The sequence below is a fragment of the Mustelus asterias genome, chromosome 2 (genome assembly GCF_964213995.1).
Source record: "Mustelus asterias chromosome 2, sMusAst1.hap1.1, whole genome shotgun sequence".
NCBI lineage: Eukaryota > Metazoa > Chordata > Chondrichthyes > Carcharhiniformes > Triakidae > Mustelus > Mustelus asterias.
Window position 1 is genome coordinate 74,191,144 of NC_135802.1, and position 14,063 is coordinate 74,205,206.

General features: G+C 42.8%; 1 protein-coding gene across 5 annotated transcripts in view; it reads left to right on the forward strand.

The window, feature by feature from the left end:
* invs (inversin) overlaps positions 1-14,063 on the forward strand; it is a 241,063-nt gene that overhangs the window by 184,973 nt on the left and 42,027 nt on the right. The window lies entirely within an intron of this gene.

Sequence of the window (14,063 nt, forward strand, 5' to 3'; positions counted from 1 at the left end):
CTCCCCGCCTCCTCTCTCCCCTCCCCGCCTCCTCTCTCCCCTCCCCGCCTCCTCTCTCCCCTCCCCGCCTCCTCTCTCCCCTCCCCGCCTCCTCTCTCCCCTCCCCGCCTCCTCTCTCCCCTCCCCGCCTCCTCTCTCCCCTCCCCGCCTCCTCTCTCCCCTCCCCGCCTCCTCTCTCCCCTCCCCGCCTCCTCTCTCCCCTCCCCGCCTCCTCTCTCCCCTCCCCGCCTCCTCTCTCCCCTCCCCGCCTCCTCTCTCCCCTCCCCGCCTCCTCTCTCCCCTCCCCGCCTCCTCTCTCCCCTCCCCGCCTCCTCTCTCCCCTCCCCGCCTCCTCTCTCCCCTCCCCGCCTCCTCTCTCCCCTCCCCGCCTCCTCTCTCCCCTCCCCGCCTCCTCTCTCCCCTCCCCGCCTCCTCTCTCCCCTCCCCGCCTCCTCTCTCCCCTCCCCGCCTCCTCTCTCCCCTCCCCGCCTCCTCTCTCCCCTCCCCGCCTCCTCTCTCCCCTCCCCGCCTCCTCTCTCCCCTCCCCGCCTCCTCTCTCCCCTCCCCGCCTCCTCTCTCCCCTCCCCGCCTCCTCTCTCCCCTCCCCGCCTCCTCTCTCCCCTCCCCGCCTCCTCTCTCCCCTCCCCGCCTCCTCTCTCCCCTCCCCGCCTCCTCTCTCCCCTCCCCGCCTCCTCTCTCCCCTCCCCGCCTCCTCTCTCCCCTCCCCGCCTCCTCTCTCCCCTCCCCGCCTCCCCTCTCTCCCCTCCCCGCCTCCCCTCTCTCCCCTCCCCGCCTCCCCTCTCTCCCCTCTCTCCCCTCCCCGCCTCCCCTCTCTCCCCTCCCCGCCTCCCCTCTCTCCCTCTCTCCCCTCCCCCGCCTCGACTCTCTCTCTCTCTCCCCTCCCCCGCCTCGACTCTCTCCCCTCCCTGGCCCCGACTCCCCCCTCCCCTCCCCTCCCCTCCCTGGCCCCGACTCCCCCCTCCCCTCTCCTCCCCTCCCTGGCCCCGACTCCCCCCTCCCCTCTCCTCCCCTCCCTGGCCCCGACTCCCCCCTCCCCTCCCCTCCCCTCCCCTCCCTGGCCCCGACTCCCCCCTCCCCTCCCCTCCCCTCCCTGGCCCCGACTCCCCCCTCCCCTCCCCTCCCCTCCCTGGCCCCGACTCCCCCCTCCCCTCCCCTCCCCTCCCCTCCCTGGCCCCGACTCCCCCCTCCCCTCCCCTCCCCTCCCCTCCCTGGCCCCGACTCCCCCCTCCCCTCCCCTCCCCTCCCTGGCCCCGACTCCCCCCTCCCCTCCCCTCCCCTCCCCTCCCCTCCCTGGCCCCGACTCCCCTCAATGTTGACAAAATCCAGCCCTGACTGTGCATGCTCTGCTGCAGTGTGAGGGAAAATCCTGCGTTCCCAGACACCAAGTCAGTAATCACAGCAAAAAGAAATAGCATTGTCCAAGAGCCAAATTAAATGAGGAAAAATTGTTGAAAGGATATTTATTGAATAATGCAAATATGGAAGATGCCCAATTTTTGACGTTGATCATGTACGTGTGATTGAACTGCAATATAAAGGTATTGGGAATAAAAGTCAGGAGAAGACATCAAGCTAGCTGGCAAGGAGGAACCGTGAGTCCCAATCATCTAAGGAACAGATAAGCAGAGATTGGTTTCCCTGGACTCTTGAACTGGTTGATCAAATTTTCAATGAGTCTGTTAGTAATTCCAGCAAAATTTATCTTTATGCATGTGGCTACATTTTAGTTAAAAGTGGTGACGATAGGAATTTCTCTCTCCATAGTTGGTTTTAAAAATAATGATTGCTTGTAAATCTTTGACGTACGTCATTAATAAATTCTTGTGGTTAGTGCATAAGTTCAAATCTTATTCTTAAGATTTTTTTCTCTTTGGCAGATGTTTTAAGTTGACTTAGAGAGGAAGTGACTCAATGATAATGAGTTTCCAATCTCAAGAAGTAAATGGGATAGAGGAGAGGGGGGCTACCACAGTCTGAGTGGGAAGATTTTGAGAGGTAGTCAATTTTGGTTATGCTTGTGTACACCTTAGCACAGGTTAGAGAGAAGCATTGATAAGAAGGGTGCCATCAGTTTTTAAAATATGGCAAAGAGAAATAAAAGTGAATTAACCAGAAAAAAATATTTTATCAGCATGTTTTGTAATTTCCACATGGTTATGTTGAGTTCTGTCTGCATGTTGTAAGCGCTCATTTGTCATCTGTCATCTCAATAATTCAATAATATTTAATATGATTTTCTGAAAATTTAATGTGATCCTTGGTTGATTTGCTAGCTATTAATGGACATTCTGCATGTCTGAGCAATTTTCGTCACATCCGGCACTGTATTCAGAAATCCTGAATTGTATAAGCAACATTAAATATACTTTAACAAACAGATTTTTCATTAACCTTGCCAAATGGCTTCCTTTCATCTGATTTTGAATGCACGGTGATTTTGTTTTCATAATTTGATAATTTTAAAAATAATTATTTCACAAATATAATAAAACTGAACATTTTTGATCAGATTCTGAGTTGTTTTCAAAGATCTTTCTACTCTGAGGTATCTTTGCCTTTCACCTCTTATCACAGTTCATACTTTCATAAATTTTGATTTCTCACCTCAGTGTATTTCACGTGAGTCAGTGTCAAACATGAAAGTTGTCTTTACATTGGATTGCATAAAATCTTGGTAAATAAAAAGTTAACTGCTGTTAACAAAGGTTCAATTTTTAAAATGGAAGTTCTCATTATGAAAGTAAAGTGGAAGTTTGGAAATGTAAATAGATTGCTAACCACTGTGCCACCGTTCCACCTCAGCGATATGGGTATAGATGGAGTTATATATGGACACCCTCACTAGATGAGTAAGCTTCTATCTTGTGAATGGAAGTGTCAGGAACAGCTGGCAGAATTGATCACTGAAGAGAAAAAAAATGACACACTGCCAAAATCAAAGTTTAAAAGTAGGTAATTATGGCAGGAAAAGCATTCTAAAAGGCAATTAGAAGAAACAGGAAGTCCTAAGGGTAAAAGCTGATTCCAGTATTGATGGGCGGAGTGGCACAAGTAGTCTGAATAATCAATGTCAAAAGAGAAAAGAAACTAGTAGGTTGCTCAAAAAAATCAGGAAAGCTTAACGAAAAGGTAATCATGGCAGGAAAGCATTTAAAAAGCATTCAGAGTCAGCAGGAAGGCCCAGAGAATTGAAACCAAGGAAGAGGGGAGGGAATCGGTTGCAAATTCTCAGAAGCGAGAAACTCTGGTAGGATGCCAAAGACAGTCAAGGAACCTTAAAAACAGAAGTCATGTTGGAAAAAGCATTTTAAAAGGCAGAGAGGCAGCAGAAAGTTCCAGCTGGTGGAAAATAGATCCCAAAGGGCATGGAATGTGACGGTAACAGCCTGCAGAACCAATCTCTCAGACAGAACATCATTCAGAAAGTTATATGATTCATCTAAAAAGAAAAGGAAGATTTGCGTTTATATAGTGCCTTTCATAATCACGCGACATCCTAAAACGTTTTACAGCCAATTAAGTACTTTTGGAGTGTAGCCACTGTTGCAATGTTGCACACAGCAAATTTCCACAAACAACGTGGTAAGCAATCAGATAATCTGATTTTATGATGCTGATTGAAGGATAAATATTGGTCAAGGCAACTAGAATAAGTTCCCTGCTCTTCAAAAACGTGTCATGAGTTCCTTTATGTCTAAATGTCGATTTTATGTCTCTACCGAAAGACAGAACCTCCAACAATGTAGTACTCCCTCAGTACTACACTGGAATGTCAGCTTTGATTTTTGTCTTCAAGTCCTGGAGTTGGACTTGAACCCAAACCTTCTGATTCAACTCGGGGATGAACATCTGAAGTTTATGAAGCATCACCTTAATGGCATAAGGTTATATCTGTAGAAGTGTGACTGAGTGTCACAGAAGTGAAATGCAAAGCACAGCTTTAACTTGCAGGAGGTAAGTTGTGAGTTGAAGGGGCAGCGAGAGAGAGGGAGGGTCAGGTGGTGGCACAGGCCATGACCCAGAAGTTTGGCAGACAGAAAAGGATGGTCAAGGAGCAGCAGAGCTGCTCCAAAATGGCACTGATAGAGTCACATGACCTTTTATCACCCAGCACGAAATGACTTAAAAATGAAACTCACGATGTTTAAACGTGAATACAGGCCTGTGAACTGGCCAACATTATAGCAGAATGACTCAAAGCGGGGCAACTTAAAAGAGGGACTGACTGTAATTGCATAAGGCAAGTGACAGATGGATTGTTTTTTGGGCTTGCAGTTATATCAATGTTTCCTGCAAACGCACTAGTCCGAATGGGTGAGTGTTTAGGTTTGCATCTGTGACTGGCTTCCCACAGGTGCATGGGGCCCTTGACTGCACTCGCATGGCAATCTGAGGACCACCAATTCAACCAGAAGTATTCATTAACTGCAAGTGACTCCATTCAATTGTTGTGAAGCAGGTGTGGAACCACAAGAAAAGAATGATACAAGTGCGTGCCTGATTCCTGGACATTGCTATGATGCTTTCGTCATGCAACAGTCCAAGCACCCTGACCCTTTTTGATCTGTAAGTAGGTGTAAGAGGTGTAGCTGAAGACAAAGGACACCCCTTAAAACTCAGAATGCTCAAAATGCACTACCAGTGCTTGGATGGATCTGGAAGTACCCTTTAGTACTCACCAGCAAGGGTCTCCAGAATGATTGTGATGTTTTGCACAACATTGCACAGCAGCAAGGATTGGAGCTGAAGGAGGAACAAGGTACTGAGCTCACATCGCCTGTAGAAGATTCAAGTGAAAGAGGTGGAAGATGAAGATGGTGCCCCCAGTGCTGTACTAGCCACTCATATTGCTCCCTGAGGTACCAGGAATTCCCTTTTATCTGAAAGGATCAGTTAATTAATTCAAATGGACTAATGTAACGATTGCATTCAATAATCACTCTTCAACCATCCCCATTCTACTGCTAAAACACACTCCTATAACTAACCAGTTACCCTTTTATAGGGATTTGGACTCAATACTAAACCCCAGAGTAAGAAAATTCTCCTCGGCGAATGACCATGTTAGTGAACAATCACTAATTGAGACTAAACAAAGTTTTTTGGACTATGAAGATTGATAAGGTAGAATTTTCTATTATTGAAACTAAGTGTAGTGTGGGGGGCAGGCACTTTCCCCTGTAGTCAAAATGATGGGAAATTGCACCCAATTCCGTGCTTGGAAGCTTATTAATTATGCACAGACGAGCAGCTCTCTGAATCATCTTGTAGATCGGGAACTGATTTGTCTGTCCTGCCATTGCCCAATGGAGTTGAAGGTCCTGCAGCTATATCTAAACGCCTTCCGAGCACAAACATTTCACTCTCTTCAGCCCAGCTGTCACCAGGAGATGCACAGAGATGCGTGGCAACTGGACTAAGAAGACTGCAAGCCAGAAGAAGAAGGCTGCACCACTCCTGCCCAATTAACCTTGTTGCTGATGCAGCGTTGTATCTGAAGCACCAACAGACACATCACGGAGACCAAGGGGCTATCCCTTATTTTAACATCTAAATCCCACAGAGGGTTGGAGAAGGTTTGAATGACATACTTGACCTGACCTAGCTCAATGCTTCAATCTTGGATCTGGCATATTAATTAACAAGTTGCTCACCATTAATGACTGGATGCCCTGTATGCATGCTGATCGTGGAAATCACATGAGACTTTTTTATTTATAGAGTGCCATATATGCAGCATCCGCAATCCTTAACAGTTGCCTGCATTTCCAAATTTCACACTTCAGTCTGTTAATGCTGAAATGTAGAAACTGTGATGATAAGCCAGTGATTCCTATTTCTCTGTTTTTAATTCACTCTGGAGTTGTTAGTGTTACTGGCCAGCATTTATTGCCCATCCCTAATTTCCCTTGAGAAGGTGGTGGGGAGCTCCCTGTGTAGGTCCACACACACTACCATGATTTTGACCCAGTGACAGAACAACCACTGTGTGTTGATTGTGGAGGGAGTGAATGTTTGTGGATGGTGTGCCAATCAACAGGTGTGCTTCTTGAGTATTGTTGGAGCTGCACCCATCCAGGATGTTGAAAGTAGGGGATTCAGCGATGGCATCACTGGAAAGAGATGAAAGCTAATGCATTTCATGCAATTCTACGAAAAACGGAAACTTACCAGGCTGCCCAAAGTGTGGTGCCCAGAATTGGACACAATGCTCCAGTTGAAGCCGAACCAATATTTTATAACATCATTGCAATGCCATGTGGCATCATCCCACTCGTGCTTAAGCCGTACATTCTCTGTACAATTATGGCAGGTCTGCTAGTACAATATAGATTTTCTGCTGTCCATCAGTGATTATAATTTTCATTGATGGTCCCTTTTTGGGTTCAGCACCTGCATCCAGCAAAGCAGAGGTTGAAGAGGGCTATGTCCTCTAGTGTGGTCTTTCCAAAGCCATCCCTGCCACCAACATCTGCTCAGATTCATGTAACTACCAATGTCGGGCTGACTGGTCTATAATTTCCTATATTAGCGACCCTCCAATATATAGGTACTGTTCCAGAGTCTATAGAATCTTGGAAGATAACCACCAATGCATCCACTATTTCCAGGCCACTTCCTTAAATACTCTGGGATGTAGATTATCAGTTTTGGTTGATCAAAGACAGTTGAAAATTTCTCTGCCTTTTTTCACTGGTCCTTTTTTCACTGTCGAAAGAGCCTAAAGCCAATTAAATAGTGCACAGAAATAACAGATGCTCTTCGAAAGCTGGTCAATTACACAAATCAATCAATGAAAATCAATCAGTTTTATTTCTAAGTTTTCACTCTTGACATTGCAGTGAAAAGTTAGTAAAGTCAATGATAGATCAGAGAGCTAGAACCAATGTTTGAACTTCATGTTTTAGAGTTTTAACCCCAACAACCTTTTTTACTTATTGAAAGAATCTTTCTATTTAAACTTTACTAAGTAATTCCTACTTGCAATAGACCATTCAAAATAGGTATGTTTGATATGGAAAGTTCACTTGCAAGCACCGTGCTTAGAATTGCACTTATCGCAGAATCACAGTATCTTTACAGTGCAGGAGGAGGCCATTCAGCCCTTCGAGTCTGCAATGACTCTCAAAGCATTCTACCTAGTCCCACTCCCCTTTTTTTTTACCTGTAACCTTGCACGTTCTTTTTCAGATAACAATCCAATTCCCTTTTGAATACCTTGTTCGAACCTGCCTCCACTACTCAGGAAGTTTGATCCAGACTCCAACCATGACTGGATGAAAAAATGTTCCCTGCATCACTCTTACTCCTCTTACCCATTATTTTGAATCTATATCCTCTATTCCCTGACGCTTTTTTGAGTAGAAATAGTTTCTCACTATTTACCCTGACTCTTTAATACCTCCATAAAGTTTCCTCTCTGCCTTCTTATCTCCAAGGAAAACAGTTTCAACCTCTCCAATCTATCCTTGTAGCTACAGTTCTTTATCCTTGGAATCATTCTTGTGAATCCCCGCTGTACTCTCTACAATGCCTTCATATCTTCCTCAAATAAGGTTTCCAGAACTAGATGTAGTACTATAGATGAGGCCTAACTAGTGTCTTATACAAGATCAACATGAATACCTTCCTCAATATCCCTATTAATAAAGCTTAAGATATTGTACGCTTTATTAGCTGCCGCTCAATATGCCCTGCCGTCTTCAATGATGTATGTACATATATATATATATATACATATATATATATATATATACACATATATAATATATATATATATATATCAGGGAGAGCAGAAACGCTGACCCCGGGGAATTCCACTACAAACCTCGTTCCCATCTGAAAAAAACATTTATTACTACTCTCTGTTTCCTGTCACTCAGCCAGATTCTTATCCAAGTGTCTAGTTTCCCTTTAATTCCATAAATGAGGATATTACTCTCAATTTTGTTGTGTAGCACTCTATCAAATGCCTTTTGAAAATCCATATCCATCACATCAACAGCATTGCCCTTCTTAACCTTTCTTTGACCTCCTCAAAAAAACTGCAGCAAGTTACTTAAGTATGATTTTCCCTTCATGACTCCAAGCTGGCTTTCCTTAATTATTCTGCATTTGTCTAAGTGACTATTGATTTTGTCCATAACTATAAATTCCAGAATTTTCCCCACATTGAATGACTGGTTTATAATTGCATGCACTATCCTTGCACCCTGTTTTTAAATAAGGGTGTAACATTTGCAATTCTCCAGTCCTCTGGCACCACCCCTTTTTCTAAGAAAGACAGGAAGATTATCCGTAATGCCTCTGCAATTTCCACTCTCACTTCCCTCAGTACTTTTCGATACATCGCATCCATTCCTGGTCCCTATCAATTTTAATTAAACATAGCCTTTCTTTCACATCTTCTTGATTGTAAATTCTACTGGTGTACTAGTTGTCACCTCTCTCACCTCAGCCTGTGTAGCATCTTCTTCCTTTATAAAGACAGATGCAAAATACCCATTTATTTCTATTTCTCCTGCCTCCATTTGCAAATGTCCTTTTTATCCCTAGTCGGTCCTATTCTTTTGTTTACTATCGCTTTATTATTTATATACTTAAAGAAGATCTTAGGATTCCCTTTTATGTTAGTTACCAGCATTTTCCATGCTTTTTCACTTCCCTTCTGGTGCTTCTATATTCAGCCTGATTTTCCATTGTATGTTCTACCTGACATCTGTCATATACGCATTTCTCCCCTTTTATCTTCACCTCTATCTCTCTCATCATCCAGGGCGCTCTGGATTTATTTGTCCTACCATTCCCCTTCAAGAAAATGTATCTTGACATTGCCTGCAACGCCCTTTCTTTGAAGGTGGCCCATTGTTCAGCCATCATTTGATTCCAACTCACTCGACTCATGCATTCTCATCCAATCGAAGTTGGCTTTTCCCCAATTAATTATCCTTGCTCTGGACTTTCCTTGTCCTTTTCCATGGCCAACATAAACCTCATGATACAATGGTCACTGCCCCCTAAATGCTCTCCCATTGACATTTGATTCAGTTGGGTCAACTCATTCCCTAAAACCATGTCCAATAGTGCCTGCTCTCTCGTTGGACTGGCAACATACTACTGCAGAAATTTATCATGAACACATTCCAAGAACACTCACCCCTCTTGTCCCTTTGCACTATTCCAGTCTATATTTGGATAACTGAAGTCCCCCATTATACTTTATAATTCTTGCACTCTGTAATTTCCTTACAAATTTATTTCTCTCCATCCCTTCCACTGGTTGGTGGTCAGTATGCTACACCGATCAATGTGAGAGCACCTTTTTCATTCTTTACCTCTAGCCAGAGAGTTTCTGCCCTTGAACCCTCTGGAACATCTTCCCTATCCAGTTCTGAAATGTCATCTTTAATCAAACTGCCATTCACCACTGCCACTCTCCCCATCGCCCTTTGTTTCCTTTCCTGTCTTTCTGTCTCTTCTAAACACCTTATGCAAAGGAATATTTAACGCTCAGTCCTGACCTCCTTTGAGCCAGGTCTCTGTTATGGTAATAATATCATAATTTTGTTTGTCACCCGGTGCCTGTAGTTCACCACCCTAATTAACCACAATTCATGGATTCACATTAACCCTGATTTAGGCTTTTTTACTTTCCCCCTTACTATGACCCTATCTAACTATAGCCTATTCTAATTCTATAAAACTCTTCAAGTATTCTTTTTACCTTGGTACTACTCTCTGAAATATCCTCTTTTTCACTTAATACTTCTCCACTTCCCATTGCCAGTTTTTCTCCTCTCTTGAACCTGAATTTTCTCTCAGGTTCCCAACCCTCTGCCAAACTAGTTTAAACCTGCCCCAACAGCACTCGCAAACCACCCTATGTAGACACTAGTTTCAGTCCTGTTAAGATGTAATCCATCCTCTTGTACAGGTCCTACCAGCCCCAAAATCAATTTCAATGTCTCAGAAATCTAAAGCCCACCCTCCTACTCCATTTCTCCAGCCACGTGTTAAACTGCTCAACCTCCCTATTCTTATGTTCATTGGCACATGGTGTGGCACTAGGAGTAATCCTGATGTTGCTGCTCTTGGAGTTCGGCTTTAATTCCCTTCCTAACTCCCTAAAATCTACTTGTATTACTTTTGCCTAGTTTGAATTGTCATGATCACTTGTAAAGATATGGAAATATATTTTCATTTGTCTTGTGAATGAATTGTAGGACCTTCTGATCTTAATTCATGTGATTTGTGAATAATATCTAAAACTAAAATAAGATTTTATAGATTTTAAGATTTTATTCTAAAATAGAAAATAAGATTTTGGGTAGAGCATTACTGAGGGTCCTTAGTTCTTTCCCTTGCTGTTCTGAAGGCACTGTTTCTTGCTGGGTTATGTTGGGGTTGAAGAATTAATTTTGCATGCATTCTGAGTTGAAGTTAGATCGTATCTAAACTATCTAAGTTGCTACTCTCTTTTATGACTAAATATATCTCACCAGTCCAAATTCCCAAAATCCATTTTGCTTTTCATTCGACCAAGTCCATAGGAATTGTGTTCTTCGTTGAATATTATAACTTTAAATCTAAACTAAGATTGTGTTAATTACAAATTTATCCAAAGCTAAGTCATATGATGTACATATCATAAAAGTGGAACACAGTCGAATGAGGGCATTAAAGGATGCAAGCAAGGCTATTCAGATTGCATGTTGTACCCAGATGCATGAAGCAGCATTCATTATTACCCATTGATAAATGTCTACAGAGATTTCTAGGAATTCCTTTCAAATCACAGTAGAACAGCTGTGCTTTTGAATTCACATTTTTAGAATAGCAGCAAACAACACAAAGGGAATGATTCAAGTGCATATTTATTCCACATCGGACAGCTCCAGGGAGATCTTGTCATTTACTGTTTGATCGTCTTTGGCCTAGAACTTTTAAGCATAGTTAACACAGTAAAAGCTGTCATGCCACATTGTCGCTCAACCAGTCCTGTTATGCTCCTAAACTTGTTTACTTCATAATCAAGGATATTTTAAACCCTTTCCATACTGTTTTTTTTACAGTATTTCCCTTGATCTGATAATGCTCTCTGAAATGTGACCAATTCTAGCCATGGTGATTTTTTACTTGGAGGTTATAACAGTTTTGATGGTCAAGAAAAAAAGCAGAGGCTCTTGCTTTCAAACTTTATACAAGGTCTGCAGAGATTATTTTCTTTTAAAAGGAGTATGTTGCTGAAGCTTTTCATCTTGCACTCATCAGGACTAACACAAAAATGCTAAATTTCAAAGCAGCACAGCAATTTATACTGAAGAAGAAAAGGGAACTGGGGGCTAAAGGGGAGTATCAATTAAAATTGTGATGAAAAGCTTTGGCAACATGTCTCCTTTGAGCAATATATAAGGGAAGATGTGTGATAAGGCAGGAAAGATTAATTAACAGGAGATTTCACTATGCCAAAGCCAAAGGAGTGGTAATAGGTATAGTAAAGAAACAAAGGCTGTGTCCAGATGAGTCATGAATGGCTATATCACAGCCATCTAAATGCAACATGAAGAGATAAAGAAAGAAACAAGCCAGAAAGAAAATACCCAGAAAAAACACACAAAACAAAATGGAGGCATAGATTATGACTTAAAGTTGTTGGACTATATGTCCAGAAGGCTGTAGGGTACTGGGGCAAAAGGTGAGGTGCTATTACTTGGGCTTGGAACACTGTGACAGGCCATGGACAGAAAGATCAGAATGGGTACAAGGTGGAGAATTAAAATGAAAAGTGACAGGAAGCTCAGGGTCATTCTTGCAGGTTGAATGGAGGTGTTCCGCCAAATGGTCACCCAGTCTGTGTTTGGTCGCCCAACTGCAGAGACCACATGATGTACAATGAATAAAGTATAATAAATTGAAAGAAGTATAAGTAAATAATTATTTCACTTGGAAGGCATGTTTAGGGTCTTGAATGATGAAAAGGGAGAAGGTGGACAGATCTCCTGCGCTTGTATGGAAAGGTGCCATAGAGAAGGGAGGGAGGGCATGTTAAGGGTGACTTAATAGTGGACCAGTATGTTGCAGAGGGAACGGTTCTTACAGAATGCTGGAAAGAGAGGGCAGAGGAAGATGTGGTAGTGGCATCACACTGGAGCTGGTGAAAATGGCAGAGGATGATCCTTTGAATACAGAGGCTGGGAGTGGAAGGTAAAGATGAGGGGAATCCTATCATGGGTCTGGAAGCCAAAATTATGGATAAATGTGCATCTGAATATTACACTGGCTCACAACTATAAATGGAATGAGTTCATTGAAAAGTTTATAGGTTAAGGAAGTTAAAGGAAGACGAGGCACAATGCCCCAATAGTCTATATATAAATCAACTTGAGGTGGCTCTTCTTCCTGTGGCTATCTTTGGGGAATCATTAGTGCCTCACGATTACAAGACACTAACATAACACTATATTCTTAAAAAAAAAAGACCCTGTGAACTGCAGGTCATCTGATTTGGGTAAATTGGGTAAAATATTACAAAGCCTTCTGAAAGAGGGAATAATGAAACACCTAGATAGGCAGGTATTGTTTAGCAAGAGGAAGTCAGCGTGGATTTGAGGGGAAAAGGTCTTGTCTAACAAATCTAATGAGGTTCCTTCAGGAAATGAATGATCTTGTTGGTAATGAAAATTCTGTGAATCAATGTTTTAAATATAAGCGAGTCTTTTGGTACATTGCTATAGAAATGATTAGTCGAAAATTTAAGAAGGCATAAACTAGGAGGTGAACATCCAAGTTAAATTGAAAATTGGCTAAACCAGAGGGAGTGAAGGGTGGTTATGAATGGAGCATTGCAGACATGTTGAGCTGTCACTCATGGTCATTGTTGTTTATAAAGGAATTGGAGCTAAGGTCAGAAACCGACGACTTTGACTAATATGTCCTGATGTGACTTTGTCAGTTTTTTTAAAAGGCTTTTCTGAAGCACTTCAAGTATAATTTGCTACATTAAAGGTGCTATATAAATGTAAGTTGTCATTGAAACAAAGTTGTCTAGGTTTACAGGCAACAAATTATAGTGGGGTTTCAATTAATCTGAAAAAAGCGCACCAAATATGAAAGGATTTGGAGGTTGGAATAATAGACTAAGTGGCAAATGGTTTTAAATGTGAACAAATGCAAGGCAATGAGATTGAAAGTATATATTAAATAGCTAGAGGGTAGAGGATAGTGTAAGGGAAGGATATTGTGTATTGGTGCATAGATTTCAGTAAAACCATTAGTGGTAACTTTTGAGATTGTGGTTACATGAGATTGACTTCCCTGAACAGCAAGGAAGTATTTGACTGAGTGTGACAACAAGGAGCCCTAGTAAAATTTAAGTCACAGGAATCACAGGAAAAAGTCTCAATGGGCTGGATTCATATGAAACACAAAGGAAGATGGTTGTGGTCAGCTCTAGAGCATTGCTGCAGGAGTTCCTCAGGGTAGTGCCCTCGGCCCAACCTTGTATAGTTGCTTCATCAATGACCTTCCTCCCACCATAAGGTCAGAAATGGGATATTCCCTAATAATTGCAGATTGTTCATCATATTCTCAGGTAATGAAACAGTCTGTTCACATGCAGCAAAACCTGTACAACATTCAGAATTGGACTGATAAATGGCACACGTGTGCATGTAGGTGCCAGGCCATGACCATCTCCAACCACTTTCCTTGATATTCAATAGTACTATCTTCATTGAATCCCCAACCATCAACATCCTGGGGCTCACCATTGACCAGAACCTTAATTGGATCAGCTACATAAATACTGTGGCTACAAGAGCAGGTGAGAGGCTGGGAACATAGCTCTTGCCTCCAAAATCCCAAAACCTGTTCGTCCATAAGGCACAAGTCAGGAATGTGATAGAATACTCATCAATGTCCTGTATAAATGCAGCTCCAACCACACTCTAAACTCAACACTGTCCAGGATAAAACAGCCCGCATGATCAGCACCACATCCATTACCTTAAACTTCACTCTCTTCACCGCCAACAACTTCTCCACCTCTCCATAACCCCTTTTAC